We start from the raw sequence: 17067 nt of genomic DNA on the forward strand, positions 1-17067 counted from the left end.
TAAGTACTGGAGCGGGTGGTTAACCAACGAGAAAGCAAGTTTGAATTTAGCACGGCAAGTTAACGAAACATTCGCGAATTATTGGTATCTGTGCGATCGTGGAGGTATTCCAGATGAAGTTTTGTGAGCCATTTTGTCTACGGTGTGGCAAAGGTGAAAAAAAAAAAAAAGAAAGAAAAGAAAAAGGAAAGAAAACAAGAAATTCCTATCAGAAGCGGCATAAACGAAACAATTACAAAAAGGAGGGGGACAAAACAAACAGAAAAAAAAAACAACCCCAAAACTTGAAGATACAGAATTATTTCATAATTTTTACGACCATGCTTTGATGACACATGACCTGTCTATCTAACTCATAACCTGTCTATCAATGTAATCCGCTTGACTAATGTTATCTCACTACTATTGTTTATTCCACCACTCCCACACGGATGTATTATAGCTTTAATATAGATATATATTTTATAGTTGTGTATGTATGTTTGTATGTGTGTATGTATATATGTGTGTACGTATGTGTGTGTGGGGGGTATGTATGTATGTATGTTCTTGCAGTCAAGTGGTTAGAGTGTTGCACTTATGATCGCAACATCCTGGTTTCGATTCCAAGACTCGGGAAGTGCGTCATTTTCTTGAGTGAAACACTTCGTCTGGTGTTGTTCCAGTTAACTCTGCAACGACTGACTGGCGTCACGTTCAAGGGTAATGTTGTCCTGTCGACCAAATGATGATGCAAAATGGGTAACCACCATTATGAGTCCTTGGACTTGAGACTGTAATGTACTAGATCTATCTATCTATCTATCTATCTATCTATCTATCTATCTATCTATCTATCTATCTATCTATCTAACTGCCTGTCTGTCTGCCTGTCTGTCTACCTGTCTGCCTGTCTGTCTATCTGTTCGTCTGTCCGTCTCTTTGTCTGTCTGGCTATCTGTCTGTCTGGCTATCTGTCTGTCTGGCTATCTGTCTATTTATCGAATAACATAAATGTATATATATATATATATATATATATTTAATTATATGTATTTATTTTATCCTAATAAATAATAATTCGGATAGAATAAATGGGTTAATAGAAACCAAGGTAGCAAAGATCACAAAATAACTGTGGTGTAATTCCTGTTAGTGAGGCAGAAACTCCTTGATATTTTGGGTATTTGAGTATATATAAAAATTTAAGGAATGGAGTAAACGCATGTTATAACTGCATACTTTATTCCGATATATGTTTCGAAGAATTACAATTTATGCGATCCATAGGAATCGTCGATGTTAAAAATGTAAACTTCTCCTCAGGGAATGTATGGGAACCATCTTAAACGTAAGACATTATGACCGAGTATGATAACTATAGTTGGATAAGGTTATGACGTAATTCATAACCTTATCCAACTATAGTTATCATACTCGGTCATAATGTCTTACGTTTAAGATGGTTCCCATACATTCCCTGAGGAGAAGTTTACATTTTTAACATCGACGATTCCTATGGATCGCATAAATTGTAATTATTCGAAACATATGTCGGAATAAAGTATACAGTTATAACATGCGTTTACTCCATTCCTTAAACTTATATATATATATATATATATATATATATATATATATATATATATACTAGACTACCCGTGACCTGTTGGGTCACCTAGAAAGTCTGAGTTTCCCAGTAACGGAGTTTTGTTTCGTGGGCTTTTTTTTTTTTAATTTTCCAGGTTTATTTCGCATGCTTTCAACGAATGTGACATCAAAATCACGCGTTAACGGTTCCTTTACCCAGAAAAGGAAAGATTTGTCTGCTATTTCTTGCACGCCTTGCTATCACGTAACAGGTATTTCGGGTCCTTTATCGCAAATAGCTGTTACGTGGTAGCAAGGCGTGCTAGAGATAACAGCCAAGTCTTTGGAGCTGAGATATGTTGAATGTACGACAAAAACTTCTTATGGTATTCCCTTGGGACGATCTTTCGCTTCGACTCTCAGAACTGTCACCCAGATCAGCTGGTTTTGTTCGTTAATTTCCGTAAAATTCTTTTACTTATTTACTTTTGTTTTAAAGTGAAAGATGTATGAACGTGTATATGAGATGGACGTGTGTATGTGTGTGTGTGTGTGTGTGTGTGTGTGTGAGAGAGAGAGAGAGTGTGTGTGTGTGTGTGTGTGTGCCGCTTACACATACATGAGAACACACACGTTCACTCATGCACTCACTCTCACTCACTCTCTCTCTCTCTCTCTCTCTCTCTCTCTCTCTCTCACACACACATGCACGCATAATACAAAAAAAGACGCAATACTCCGTGTACGGACAAGCTAGCCTATCTATCTATCTATCTATCTATCTGATAGATAGATAGATATCCCAGAAATAGCTGTAAAACTTCAAATTCACCCTAATTAAATAATTCTATATGACTTGAGATAGTCGTCCTGCTTTGGTTTTTGCTGTCCGTCTTCCTCTAATATTATACATACATGCATACATACATACATACATGCACGCACGCGCGCACACACGCACGCACACATACACACACACACACACACACACACACACACACATCTTAAATTCGTTTATGATAACGTTAAAGGTGTGCAAATAAAGCTCCTATTTCATTATGCCGGCCACCGTCTAATGATACTGACTAGTGAGTCAGTTTTTCGGGGTTTCATCATGGTTATACTGAGATAATGTAGGATAAATATAATAACTATAATTCTAGGACGGAATTTATAAACATATGATATATCACTATGCGCGTTTCCACAAATCACATGACTTTAACATCAGAGTCCGTATCCTTGGAATGAGTAATATCCGTAGGCATCCGGTTGATCATCATCATTGAATCATTTCATCAGGCGATATTACATTAGTGAATGAATCACAGAGGGATGTTTATCTCTTCTTGCCTATATGACTTCCTGGTTTTGGATAAAAGAAAATACAGTCGGATCAGTTAATTAGGATTTTTTGTAACATATTCCCTTCTCAGATTCACAAACTTATTGCAACAGTCCTTCAGTTTTTCTAAGCCCTGTAAAAGAACTCGGAAGGTTGGGCCTCCAACCAGGCCTTTCACGACACCCTTATAACTAGGAACTTTTCAGTACCTCCTCGCATATATATATATATATATATATATATATATATATATATATATATATACATATGTGTGTATGTATGTATGTATATGCATACATACATACATACATACATATATATATATATATATATATATATATATATATATATATATATATATATATAATTTATGTGTGTCTTTGAGTCTGTTTGTACAACACCACCACCACTTGACAACCGGTGTTGGTGTTCTTACGTTCCCGTAACTTAGTGGTTTGGGAAAAGAGAATGATAGGGTAAGTACTAGGCTTTAAAAAGAAGTCTTGTGGTTGAATTGTTCGACTAAAACCCATCAAGGCGGTGCCCCATCATGGCTGCAGTCAAAAGACTGAAACAAGTAAAAAAAAAAAAAAAGACGAATAATTGTGCGTTAAGGTATAGTATCAGTCATGGGACAGCAGCCATGCTGGGGCACTAGCTTCATTTAACGATCACGTAGTTAAACAAATCGCCCCTAGTACTTATTAAAAAAAAAGTCTTGCACTTATTCTACTGTTCTCTTTTACCAAACCGTTAAATTACCGTGGCGTAAACAATCCAATCCCACGCGGTTGTATGGAAGACAAATCCAATACCAAGCGGTGGTATGGAGGACAAACATAAACGCGCGCTCGCACACACACACATATCTGTATACGACGTCTTCCTTTAGTTTCCGTCGACCATATTCACTCACAAGTCTTTGGTAGATACCCGGGGCTATAGTGGGAGATGTTTGCCCAAGATGCCACACAGTGAGACTGAATCCGACACCATGTAGTTGAAAATTAAACGAGACTTGAGATTAAACGAGACTTGAGATTAAATCACCTTTAAACCAGCTGAAAAAGCTTTCTGTCTATTTCAGCTGTATTGCATATCTTGGATTTTAAACCTTGGTAATTACTTGTAGAGCATGGGGTCGGGTGTGGTCCGCATCGAGTGACACTTTTGTGGGTACAGCACTTTTGGGTCTTCTCTATAAGCCTGTATAGACTGTGTTGCCCAACTCCACCCTAGCTGGAGCAGCCTTTACGGCTGCCCCGGGTGATTCACACTCTAGCTGATGATTATTTGCTATGTCTAAATCGCATTTATCGCCTGATCATTAAATGCAGCTGGTCTGATGTCATCCTCTTACAACACTAATACAATATATATTTAGAACTATCAGTTTATGCATTTCTCTATTGTTATATTTCGGGATGGTCATTTTCCTTTTTGTTGCCAAATAAACACACCTTTATTATTGTTCTAATGTCATCTTATGTCCATCGACGGGAAATCTTTCGTTACACATCTGTGATCTCTTCAGTGACTCTTCCATCCACGTGTTCCCTCCTGTTTTGTTTAGTTCATTCTGTCTTTCTATGATGTGCGTGTGTTTATTTGACAAGAAAAGAAAAAAGACCGTCCGGAAAAATAACAATATCTGTTTCAATGCACAATTTCACAGTAGGAATGTTGCAAAACAAATTCATAAATGTAACATTTCTCTATGTTTGTAGTTTATATTTACAACTGGTTTTGTCTTTATAAAAAGTATTTGCTACTGAAAATTTCTTCGAATATAAAGCCTCAACTAAATGGCATAAAGTCATTCACACACCTTCATCCCTAATCCACAGGCGTACTGTCGTCTCTGTTTGCCACTAACATGTGAAGGCCAGTGACCTAGTGGTTGAGGTGTTGGAATCACGATCTTAAGATCATGGTTTCGATCCCCCTACCTGGCAGTGCATTGTATTCGTGTACAAAACACTTCATTTCACGTTGCTCCAGTTCATTCAGCTGTGAAAGAGCTGTATGGTTACAGGACGTCATAAAACGTAAACAACATGAAATACGAAGACAAACTTTTGTATCCGAACAACGAAAGAAACAAATGGAAAACAAGATAAGTAACAAAGAACGACCCTTTTGTTACCAACTTTGACCCTCCGCAAATCCCAAATTTTATTTTGGTTTGCGGGGGCAACTGTTTTCTCGAAGACACATGCTGTCGTGAATTGCGCGAAATGTGGAGTAGATAAACAGCCGACAACTGATAAAGGGTCGTTCTTTATGTTACTTGTCTTGTTTACCATTTGTTTCTTTCGTCGTTCGCATACAAAAGTTTGTCATCGTATCTCATTTTGTTTACGTTTTATGACGTTCTGTACCCATAAATACAAGTATATATATATATATATATATATATATATATATATATATATATATATATATATATATGTAAGTATGTATATATATATAGATGTAACACACACACACACACATATATGAGTACAGGACGTCACCAACAGTAAACAACGTGAAATATGAAAACAAATCAGTTAAATACGTAAACAACGAGAAAACGAATGGAAAACAGGACAAGTAACGCAAAGAACGACCCTTCATCAGTCGTCGGCTATCTATCGACTCCCCATTTCGAACACACACACACACACACACACACACACAATAAATCAATAAATGAAACATACATTGAATACTAAAAAACGTACACATAGGACAGACACACAAGGACCTTAATTCTTCTTCAGTTATCAACCGAAATGTTAATACACACTTTCATGCCTTGAATGATAAGACTGAGAACTTCGCATATCGCCGGCACATGCAAAATTTGCGGAGAATTAGGGCTCGAGCAAACAAAACGATACAGAGTGGACGTACGAAAGCAAACATGTAATTTAAAACGATTGACGAAGACAGAATAAATACAGCCTTTCGGCCAAATAGACATGACTGATGGGTAACGCCTGAAGAAATCTTGAATAGATATAGAAAGAGAAATAGCAAGGGAGGAGATATATATTGACCGGCAAGCTAAGCATCCGGTAGCGGGGAACGGGTCACGTTTGGGCAGTCTGCCTTTCGCCACCGAACGCTTAGCTTTATATATATATATATATATATATATATATATATATATATATATATATATATATATATATATATATATATATATATATATATATATATATATACGACAGGCGTCTTTCAGTTTCTGACCAAATCCACTCAAAGGGCTTTGGTCGTATATATACTTTATTTGTTGATTAACGTTCCACTTAAGAATGTGCGATTGAACCCGATACCTCGTGGTAGTGAAACGATCTTCTTAGCCATTTGGTTATAGTGCGTCTAAATATTCAGCTAAAATGTTAATAGAAATATTAACGTATCTCTTCATTCTTAATACATTTTGATAGATTCGAACGTGGATACTGATTGCTGTAGTCTTTCATCATCGAAGAACATGTAAGGAACGACCGTGCAAACTCAAAAAGGAGATATGGTGACGAATGGAAAAACAGAGGACTCATTTTATTTAAACGTGTCACACGGTCGAAAACACAATTATATATCGATGGATGATATACATGATATGTTATGCGACGATAACATAGATGACCAGTAATGAAAGACCACAACCGTATAAGATGAATAACAGAGATATTTATTGTGGCGTTAAAGATGTATGTCTGTGTAAGAGTGTGAATGCGACATATAAGAACATAATCAAAGACAGGCCGTCATACAAAGAAAAGTGTGTATGTGAGTGATACATGTGTGTGAGTTATTACAGCAGATAGAAAGAGAGTCAATAACACGTGAACAATTATACCAGTTCTTGGGTACACAATAATATGAATCTGTATGTGAAGTGAGTTGGCTGAGTTTGGCAGAGCTGATCACTTGTTGTGATGTCGTGGCATCGATGCCGGGCCGTGATTCTTGTTATACAGATGTTCGTCGCTGGCTGAGAATTTCTTGTCTGTTTATTTATCGTGGTGAAGCTGAGTCACCTAACAGAATCGAAGAGAGAGATGTGCCGCGGAGGTTTGGTTTGGTGTACATAGTAAGTCGTGTTGACGCTGGTGGAGATTGATGCTTGGTAGTAGTAATCGTAGAATCGTGTTGGTCATGACGATGATGCTGGATAGTAGTCGTAGACTCTTGTTGCTGATGTGGCGACGGCGGTGGTCATCGTTGGCTGGACGAAGCTGTTGAAGTGGTCGCTGGAACTGCTGCTGCTGTCGTGTGGTACACGGAACAGTTCTCAAAGAGTAACTGGACCGAGACAAATTTGTTGGGTATGAGTTGATCTATTTATAGCGTTAAGAGGGCTCCAAGACGGTGATAGAATTTTACTCTATCACGTGACCTTATTAGGGGCTGTGATTGGTCAGTTTGCGTTCTGGCGGGAACGGTTCGAAGAAGTTGCCGATTCGAATAATAATCAGTCACGTGATGACAAGGAATGGGTTCTCTACTACGCTCGCATTTATTTATATTTAAATGAGAAGATTGTATGTAATGGCGATAGTAGTTTTGTATCTAATGGCGATAGGTAGTTTCACTACAAACATCTCCTGCTCTTAGACGATGTCCTGTCTAAGGGCAAGAGAACACCTCCTGCCCTATGACACGCGATTCTTCGGTGCGAAGGGACTTTGGTACATCCCGGTGTTTCGACCTCGTCATGTGTCTCCTCAATCAAAGCTACCCTGCCAGACCGGTGAATCTCAAGAATATGTGTTCTTGCTTATAGAAAATAACTAACAAATTGTTTACGGATACATGCTGACGTCTACCAAACATTCATGGGATGCGCGTTAAACAGCGAGAATCACAATAATAGCATATTTATTCATTCTTAATACGTTCTGGCAGATACGATCATCAATAGCGACCAGATATTCACGTTCAAATCTAGGAGAATGTATTAAAAATGAATAGATACATTATTGTTTAGATTGTCACTGTTCTGAGTGCACCCAATGAGTTAATAAATAAGTTTTAGTGTGTAAAAAATCCGACTTGAATGCGTGTGTTGTCAAATGAACTCACCTTGACACCGTGTCAGCTTATATAGTGTCAGCTAAACTGGTGATTTAATGACATAAGTTAAAAAGGTCACGAAGAAACAGATCTCTTGTCTCCAGTATAGAACATGAACATCGTTAGTGGAACAATAGGAGAACGAACTGAGATTCATCATAAGCGAATGGGAAGATTAGTGGTTCGAAGGTTGGATAAGTTTCATATTACACACACACACGCACGCACACACGTTATGTATGTAAGAATGTAATATATGTGTGCGCGTGTATATATATATATATATATATATATATATATATATATATATATATTTCGTTTTTGGATTTGGTTTGCAAGATTTTTTTATGTAATTTCGTGTGTTGAAGCATATTCTGTTGTGTCTGGGGAGAGTCATTTTCTTACTGTGCCTTAAAATTTAACACACTCACCGGTAAAATTTCCACTTATTTCTTATTTTTATTTTCCTAAAATTTTCATTGCGTCTTGCAACCTTTTCAATAGTCTTTGCTTTTGTTTGTTTTTGCGCATGTGTGTGTCTCAGTGTGTTATTTCTTTACTACCCACAAGGGGCTACACACAGAGGGGACAAACAATGACAGACAAACGGATTAAGTCGATTATATCGACCCCAGTGCGTAACTGGTACTTATTTAATCGACCCCGAAAGTATGAAAGGCAAAGTCGACCTCGGCGGAATTTGAACTCAGAACGTAGCGGCAGACGAAATACCGCTAAGCATTTCACCTGGCGTGCTAACGTTTCTGCCAGCTCGCCGCCTTATGTGTGTGTGTATGTATGCATGCATGTATGTGTGCATGTGTGTGTATGTATGTCTGTGTGTGTGTGCATATGTATATATGTATGTACGTGTGTGTATGTATATATGTATGTATATGTGTGTGTATGCATGTATGTATGTATGACAGAAAACTCAAACATATGTTAGCAGAACAGTCAACAACTCTTCTACTTTACAGCAGATGACATTAATATCATAGTTAGGACCAACTCTAGTGACGGTCATGTAGAAACAGAAAGGAACGTAATGGAAAGCATCCAGCAAATAGCTAACTCCATCCACCACAGTATCAAGGTAACTATAGATTACCCGACTAAACACCCCAATAATAGGCTCCCGGTACTTGATACTGAACTTTGGTTAGAGACTGTGAACAATAGAGTGCAGCTCCTCCACTCATATTATATGAAACTCATAGCTTCAAAACATGTTGTTCACAAGAACTCAGCTTTGTCACACAGCATGAAAATTAACATACTGATAGCAGACTTAGTTAGGATAATGAACAACATCTCCCCACTATGCGAACCCTATGAAACGAAAAAACATATACAGAACTACATGCACCGCATGCAGTTCTCTGGATATGATCAGAAAGATAGGGTTCGAGTATACAGGGGAGCTAGAAAGAGGTTAGATAAGATTATAAGTAATGATACCAGTGGTACCTGCCCTAGATATAGAAACAAAGAATGGAATAGGATACAAAGAATTTGTGACAAAGCCAACAAGGCGAACACGTGGTATAAAACCAACAGATATCAAGGAGTGATGTTTGTAGAGGCCACAGCCCATGGAGAACTAGCGCGTAGGTTTAGAAAAGCTCTGAAGGAGTCCAAACTCAACATTAAGATTCTTGAAACGCCAGGGAACTCCATCAGATCACAACTATGCAGGACGTACCCCTTTGAGAATACCATATGTACTAATGATAACTGCATGGTATGTAGGATTAGCCCTGGCATTAACTGCAGAAATAGAAATGTAGTTTACAGCATAAAATGCATGGAAGGTGCTTGTAAAGACCTGAATATGACATATATAGGTGAAACATCTAGGAGTATTGCGGAACGGCTAAACGGACATATGAGACAATATGACGACAAAAAACAGTCGTCCATACTCTACCAACATGCCAAAGACCAGCACGGAGGCAACTTGGGTCAACTTGACATCCGCACCTTATCCAAGCACCTAAAAGACCTAACTCTAAGACAAATACGGGAGTACGTCCATACATACGTCAAATAGATGCGCATATATATGCAACCATGCATGTACACGTATAGAAATCCACACACACGCACGCGCGCACACACACACTCATACACGTGCCCATGCACATACGCGCAGTTATATTCAAATATACACACGCACACACAGACACACACATACACACGTGCACGTAATCATACGCGCACAGTTATATTCAAATGCACGTCTAAAAAACACATGCTTACACTCGCGTACTCGCACACACGCACATACGCGCGCGCGCACAAAAATTTCATATACACGTTTATATACGCACATGCACAAGAAAAATGCAGGGTGGAAGTTAAAATACAAGAAAAAAGGTGTAAAAATATATAAGGCAATAGAAATATAAAAATATATCTCTATAAGAGATATGTAAAAAAAATATGTAAAAATATATAAGAAATATATTCCCCTTAACTTAGCGGTTCGGCAAGGGAGACCGATAGAATAAGTACTAGGCTTACAAAGAATAAGTCCTGGGGGTCGATTTGCTCGACTAAAGGCGGTGCTCCAGCATAGCCGCAGTCAAATGACTGAAACAAGTAAAAGAGTAAGAGAGAAAGTATAGAGAAATAAAAAGCTTGTACGTGGACACAATATAAAAAGCAAGTTCTATCTCCCCCGAAGTGACCTTTAATATAGGCAAGTATTTCTTAGCACTGATAGATAGACCTTTTCCAATCAACCATAGTTACAGAAAGCTCTTCAATAGATATAACTTAAAAATCAGTTTCAGCTCAACTACTAATTTTAAAAATATAATCTCACACAAAACGAAAAAACCACAAAATGAAACCAGCTGTTCATGCAGGGATAAAAATCTAAATGGAGCTTGCATGTCCGAGACAATCATTTATGAAGCCACCGTAGACTCTACAACCACTAATGGTACGGTTTCGACAAAGAAATATGTGGGCCTTACAGAGAGGAATTTCAAGGCCAGGTTCAATAATCACACCTTGAACTTCAGGCACTGAGATAAAAGGGAAACGACCAAATTGTCCAGTCACATATGGTCCTTAAAAGATAAAGGTGTCAGTAACAACATCCATTGGAAGATCTTAGCCAAGTGTAACTTGTATAGAAAATCGTCAGGGTGTACAAAGGACAATAAGGTTCACATTAGGATACGTTTGGAATATTCCGAATGTATAGATACGTTTATTATGTGTGCGTGTATCACATACATACCTACATACATACATACATACATACATACATACATCTAGACATAAAAACGTATCCTTAAAACAAACATACAAATCTGCGCATACACTAACACCAAATACTGCACACACACACACATATGCACAAATACCTAGATGATGTTGATAAAAGTTCCAATGAAGGAGCCTTGAATCTATGTTAGAGTCCGGCTCTTTCTCTATGGACAAGAAATACAGAAATGAAACTAATTGATAACATACATACATACATACATACATACATAAACATGTCTATATAGTCTGAGTATTCCAAACGTGTCCTAATATAATCCTTATTGTCTTGATGACGGGTTACTATCCAGAAACCCGTCATCAGTGTGTGATAATCACGAGCTAGTGATGAAAACTCATTCCACACGCAAAATACTATATGCTTTTCCCAATGACAAACTGAAACCGAATAAAAATTCTAATAAATTTATACAATATTTTGGCACAAGTAAGACATGATAAATATTTGTTAAATAAATAACACTTTTGATACATAAATATAATTTTTAACTTCTCAAACGTGTATACAATTTTTAGTTTCCTAAACGCGCGCTCGCGCACACACACACACATTGTATAAATCACATTTTTCTAGTGACCACTGGCTTTTATGTTGATATGTAGTGACTTTGAGCAGATGACTTTTCAGTCTCACCTTGCCATGTGTGTTGTTTTAAAATATCCGAGATTAGAGGTCTGAGAGCCATTTTTGGTTATTCAGGTAGAAATAAAAATATTGCCAGTATCTAGCTCTCGGTTTGCTGTCATCAGCAGTCACAAAAGACACAATAAGCCATTTCTTTTATTTTAGTCACTAGGGTTCGCTCTTACTTGCAGATTCTACCTACGTACGTTATCTGTATCTCTAACTTTCATAACTGTCAATTATCTGCTCGCAGGCGGCTTTGATTTCACAAAGAAAAAAATGTCTGAATATTTTCTGCAAACCTTATCCAAATGACGAAAATATATATCTTTTACCTTTTTACTTTCATCTGTTTCAGTCATTAAAGTGCGACCATGCTGGGGTACCGCCTTATAGAACTTTCAGTCGAATGAATCGATTCCGGTACTTATTTTTTTAAAGCCTAGTACTTATTCTAACGGTCTGACCAGTCGACCCTGGCGGCGTTTGAACTCAGAACGGCGTGCTAACGATTCTGTCAGCTCACCGCCTTTAACCTCTCTATAATAATAGTTGATGTAAATGTTGGTTTATTGCAGTGGTTCCCAAAGTGGGCGGTACTTCCTCTGGGGGCGGTACTTCCCCTGGGGCGGTGGAAAGACCCAGGGGGCGTTGGAGAAAAGTGGTGCGATAATGGGTGACTAAAGGGGGTGGGTGATGGATGCATATATATGTGCATACATTACATACATTCATAAATACATACATACATACATACATACATACATACATACATATAGCTGCCCAACAGATGTTAACATAAAGCTGAAGATCAGTTAAAAAGAGAACACCCATGCTGAACTATTAAGAAATCTGCAGTTACTCTATCCAGATTACATGTTCAGGTTTATACCTGTAATTATTGGGTCCCTGAGATATGTAACATACTACCTAAATACCAATCTTGAGAAATTAGGCTTCTCAAAACCAGAAAGGAGAAAGCTAATTTGAAAACTACAGATCCAATCCATCACTGGAACTGTAAAAATCTATAAAACTTTCCAGAAGTTTATCATTTAAATATATATAAGCATGTCTAGATATGTAACTATATGCATGAAAATACATTCATAAGACATACAAATCTGTACATACATACATACATACATACATAAAACAAAAATACCCTGTTGTTGATGTTGAGATTCCAGTGAAGGAACCTTGGATCTAGGTTAGAAACTGGTTCTTTCTCTATTGGCAAGAAATCTTGAAATAAACTGAATAATGGCATACATACATGAATCAATGTTTGTTTTTATGATCAGTTATAATAAAAACAATTTTACATTAATCTGATGGGTTACTCTGTACTTTTGTAGAGTACAAATTTATTATTCTTAAACAAGAATGTTGTTCACAGTGACTTTGAGGTTTCGGCCAGGTAAGCCATTGCCAGGCAGTCCAACAGGATTTGAAACTAGAACATAGAGAGCCGGACACATATACTGCAAGGCATGTTTTCCGATGCTCTAACAATTCTGTCAGCTTTATATTAAACCTTGCTGTCTTAGAGACAAACGAACATATTGCAAATGTACAGTTGTGATACATTATGGATTAAAAAAGAATGATGTGATAGTCACAACTGGAACGTCTTTGATCACAAATCTATTTGATCAGGATTAATCTGGGGCTAAACAACAATGATATCTCTCTGCACTATATCAAACTACACTGTGGTACATAGTACCACACTATTATACTCATTTACTATACACTACATACACCACAATACTACAAGACACAACATCACTATATTATACAGCAGACCATTATATATACTACATAGTACACCTCTATACTACAATACATTAAATCACTATACTACATAGTATACCTCTATACTACGATACAATAGACCACTGTACTACACAGTATACCTCTATACTACAATACAATAGACACTGTACTGCATAGTATATCTCTATACTACAATACAGTAGACTACTATACTACATAGTATACCATATACTATAATACATTAGACCACTACACTACATAGTACACCTCTACACTACAATACATTAGACCACTATACTACATAGTACACCTCTATTTTACACATCAGACTACTGTACAACATAGTGCACTTCTATGCTATTGTACAGTAGACCTCTATACTACTACAATACATTAGGCCATTATACTGCAATGTACATACACTACACCACTATACTATGCAGCAGACTATTAAACTATACACTATAACATTATACTACCACTATATAACAATACCTAACATCACTATACTACAATATACGATATTGTTATAGTACTCCGCGCTCCTTCATCATTAGAATGTGTTAATGACTGTCAGAGCTCAATATTTCATCTAATTTTATTCCGACTCCATAAAACTGTTTGCAACAATAAAGAAAAAAAAAGCATTGAAAAACAAACAAAACAACTAACAATGCATAATACATACATACATGATGCATGCAATACATACATACATACATACATACATAATACCAGGTTTTAAAAAATAAGTACTGGGTTGATTCAATCGACTAATATTCTTCAAGGCGGTGCCCCAGCATGGCCGCAGTCTAATGACTGAGACAAGTAAAAGATAAAAGACACACACACACACACACACACAAAGTAAAACAAATATATGCAAAAACATAAACAGTAAATATATTTATATATATAAAATAAAACAGTGATTTATTCCGGTGTGTGACGTCAGAACACCAAAGTCGACAGATCGATTGCGGTGGAATTTGAATTAACCATTTTTCGCTGATCTAGTTTTGGTATTGGTAGTCTTACTTCACCAAAAAGATGTCTTTAGTTTCCAGAGTTATTATTATTGCAATGTCTCATTCACAACCAACTCATTCTATCTTTTTGTCTTTCTTCCTCTCTGTCGTCTATATCATTCTTTCTTTCTGTCTTTTTACCTTAATGTTCGCTTTTCTGGTTTGTCTATTTGTCTGTTCTCTCTCTCACTCACTCACTTTTTCCCTCCTTCTCTCTCTCTTACTTTTCTCTTCCTATTCCACCACCATTCTCCTGTTTTTTTCTTTTTGTCTGTATGTCTGTCTCCTGTATGTTCGCCACTCACTCACTCACTCACTCATCCACTCACTCACTCCCTCTCTCACTATTTCACTCACTCACTCACTCACTCACTCGCTGACTATTAAGTATAAATAAAATATATGTAATGTTTGTTTCCATTGCCTCTCATTTCTGTATCCTCAATCTCTCCGTTTCTTTTTCTTTCTTCGTCTCTGTCTGTCTGTCTCTTTCTCTTTCTATCTCTCTCTCTCCTCCCTATTCTTTTATTTTTTCCTATAATGTCCCAGTCGTTATTGTCTCTTTTCCTCACTTCTTGCTCAACTCATACCTAGTGGAACGGATCATCATCATGAACGTCGCCATCGTCACTGCCGCCGATGTCCTCTTCCAGCTATTTTTCTTTCTCTTTAGAATTCGTCTTTCAGACGAATTTTAAAGCGAAGGAAACAACTAGTTCTGTAAAAGTTGCTAATATAATAAATGAAAATATATCTACTATACACACATGCGTACGTACATGCATGCATATAGACAAATATCACATATATATATACATATATATACATATGCATATCTATACACAGACATATATCATACACATTTATGAAGAGGTACATATATACAAACACGAATAAATACATGCATATATATTTAAATTACATCTATCTGTCTAATGCGTATATTTATGTACATACATATATGTATCTGTCTACATTTACTCACACACAAACACACACACATGAATGTCCTTGGGGGCTAAACCCTTTTTCTGAAGGTGCTTGATAACATCACGATGCCAAATTTTGTCGATTTTCAAGAGAAGTCGCTACAAGTTACTTTTGAAGTCTTCTTTGAATAGCGAGATGTTAATTTACCTGGAAAGAAACAATACTGCTGTTAATAAGAATAGTTGAAATTAATGCATGCAAGATTTCGCATCTCTAGCGCCACTCCTTCATAGTCAGCCTATGAACGTTTCAGCTCACCCCCGTCTTATTGCAGGGCACAAACATATGTTCACTAGATAATTCATGCAACACAGAAGCCATGATTTATGAGGTAGAGTTCACGTAACCTTGAAGGGTTACATAGGCATGGTAATTATGACAGAAAGAAAACGTAAGTAAAGATGTTGTAATAGTACATTTTTTTATAGACATATCGAAAAAGAACGCAAGTAAATTAGCCGGCTTCATTTTATAATAAAGGGGGAAATCTTCAAAGTGCAGCATCAAATGGAAATCTTCAAATTATTCAAACCCTCCAAAAATGGAAACCAAATGTGTGATCTGTGTACGCTAGAGAAACGGAAAATCTCCAATAACCTACATAACCAAGAGCTTTATTTGAACACTTTAAAATGCAGACACTTCGAAAAGCATCTGTTTTCGAAGTTGAGAAGCATACCATCATTGACTAAATCCACGCGATTGCACGTACGTCTGCTTCTCTTTAGATTTTACTTTTGCTCTCTTTCTTCTACCGTTCTCTTTGAGTCATTCCTCTTTTGTATTTTTCTTCCAACAGTCACACACTGTACCTAGCCTTATTATTTTTAAAAATCTAAATTAGGTATCTATTTTCATTATAAAATATATTTTTAGTATTGTTTAAATGAAATTCACCCCTAAAACTTTGAGATCATGATTGCAATCATAAATGTTTCCACGTCACAGTTCGCAGCCTTATACAGTTCTATCACGATATTTTCTGTAATATTTTTCATTTCAATGTTCATTTAGAATGAATTGCATAAGAACAAATCCGTTACATTCTCCAAAATATAATTTATGAACTTTTAGTTAAAGAAAAAGAAAAGAAAATATTTCTCGTAGGGCCCAGAATGCACCAAACTGAAATAAAGGAGAATTTCGTCTTTGTTACCAGTCAGTTACAAATCCAGTTTTTCGTATTACTAGCTAATTTTATTTAGCATATACTTAAGTGTTCGTCTTTTCCTTCATTAGATTCCTAAAGTAAATGCGTATAAGGATAAGGAGAGGCAATAAGTATACAGTTGTATCAGTAATTCAGGATTTTAGTAGTAGTAGTAGTAGTAGTAGTAGTAGCAGCAGTAGTAGTAGCAGCA

This window comes from Octopus bimaculoides, chromosome 2, assembly GCF_046866305.1.
Source record: "Octopus bimaculoides isolate indiv1 chromosome 2, ASM4686630v1, whole genome shotgun sequence".
In the NCBI taxonomy this organism is placed as follows: domain Eukaryota; kingdom Metazoa; phylum Mollusca; class Cephalopoda; order Octopoda; family Octopodidae; genus Octopus; species Octopus bimaculoides.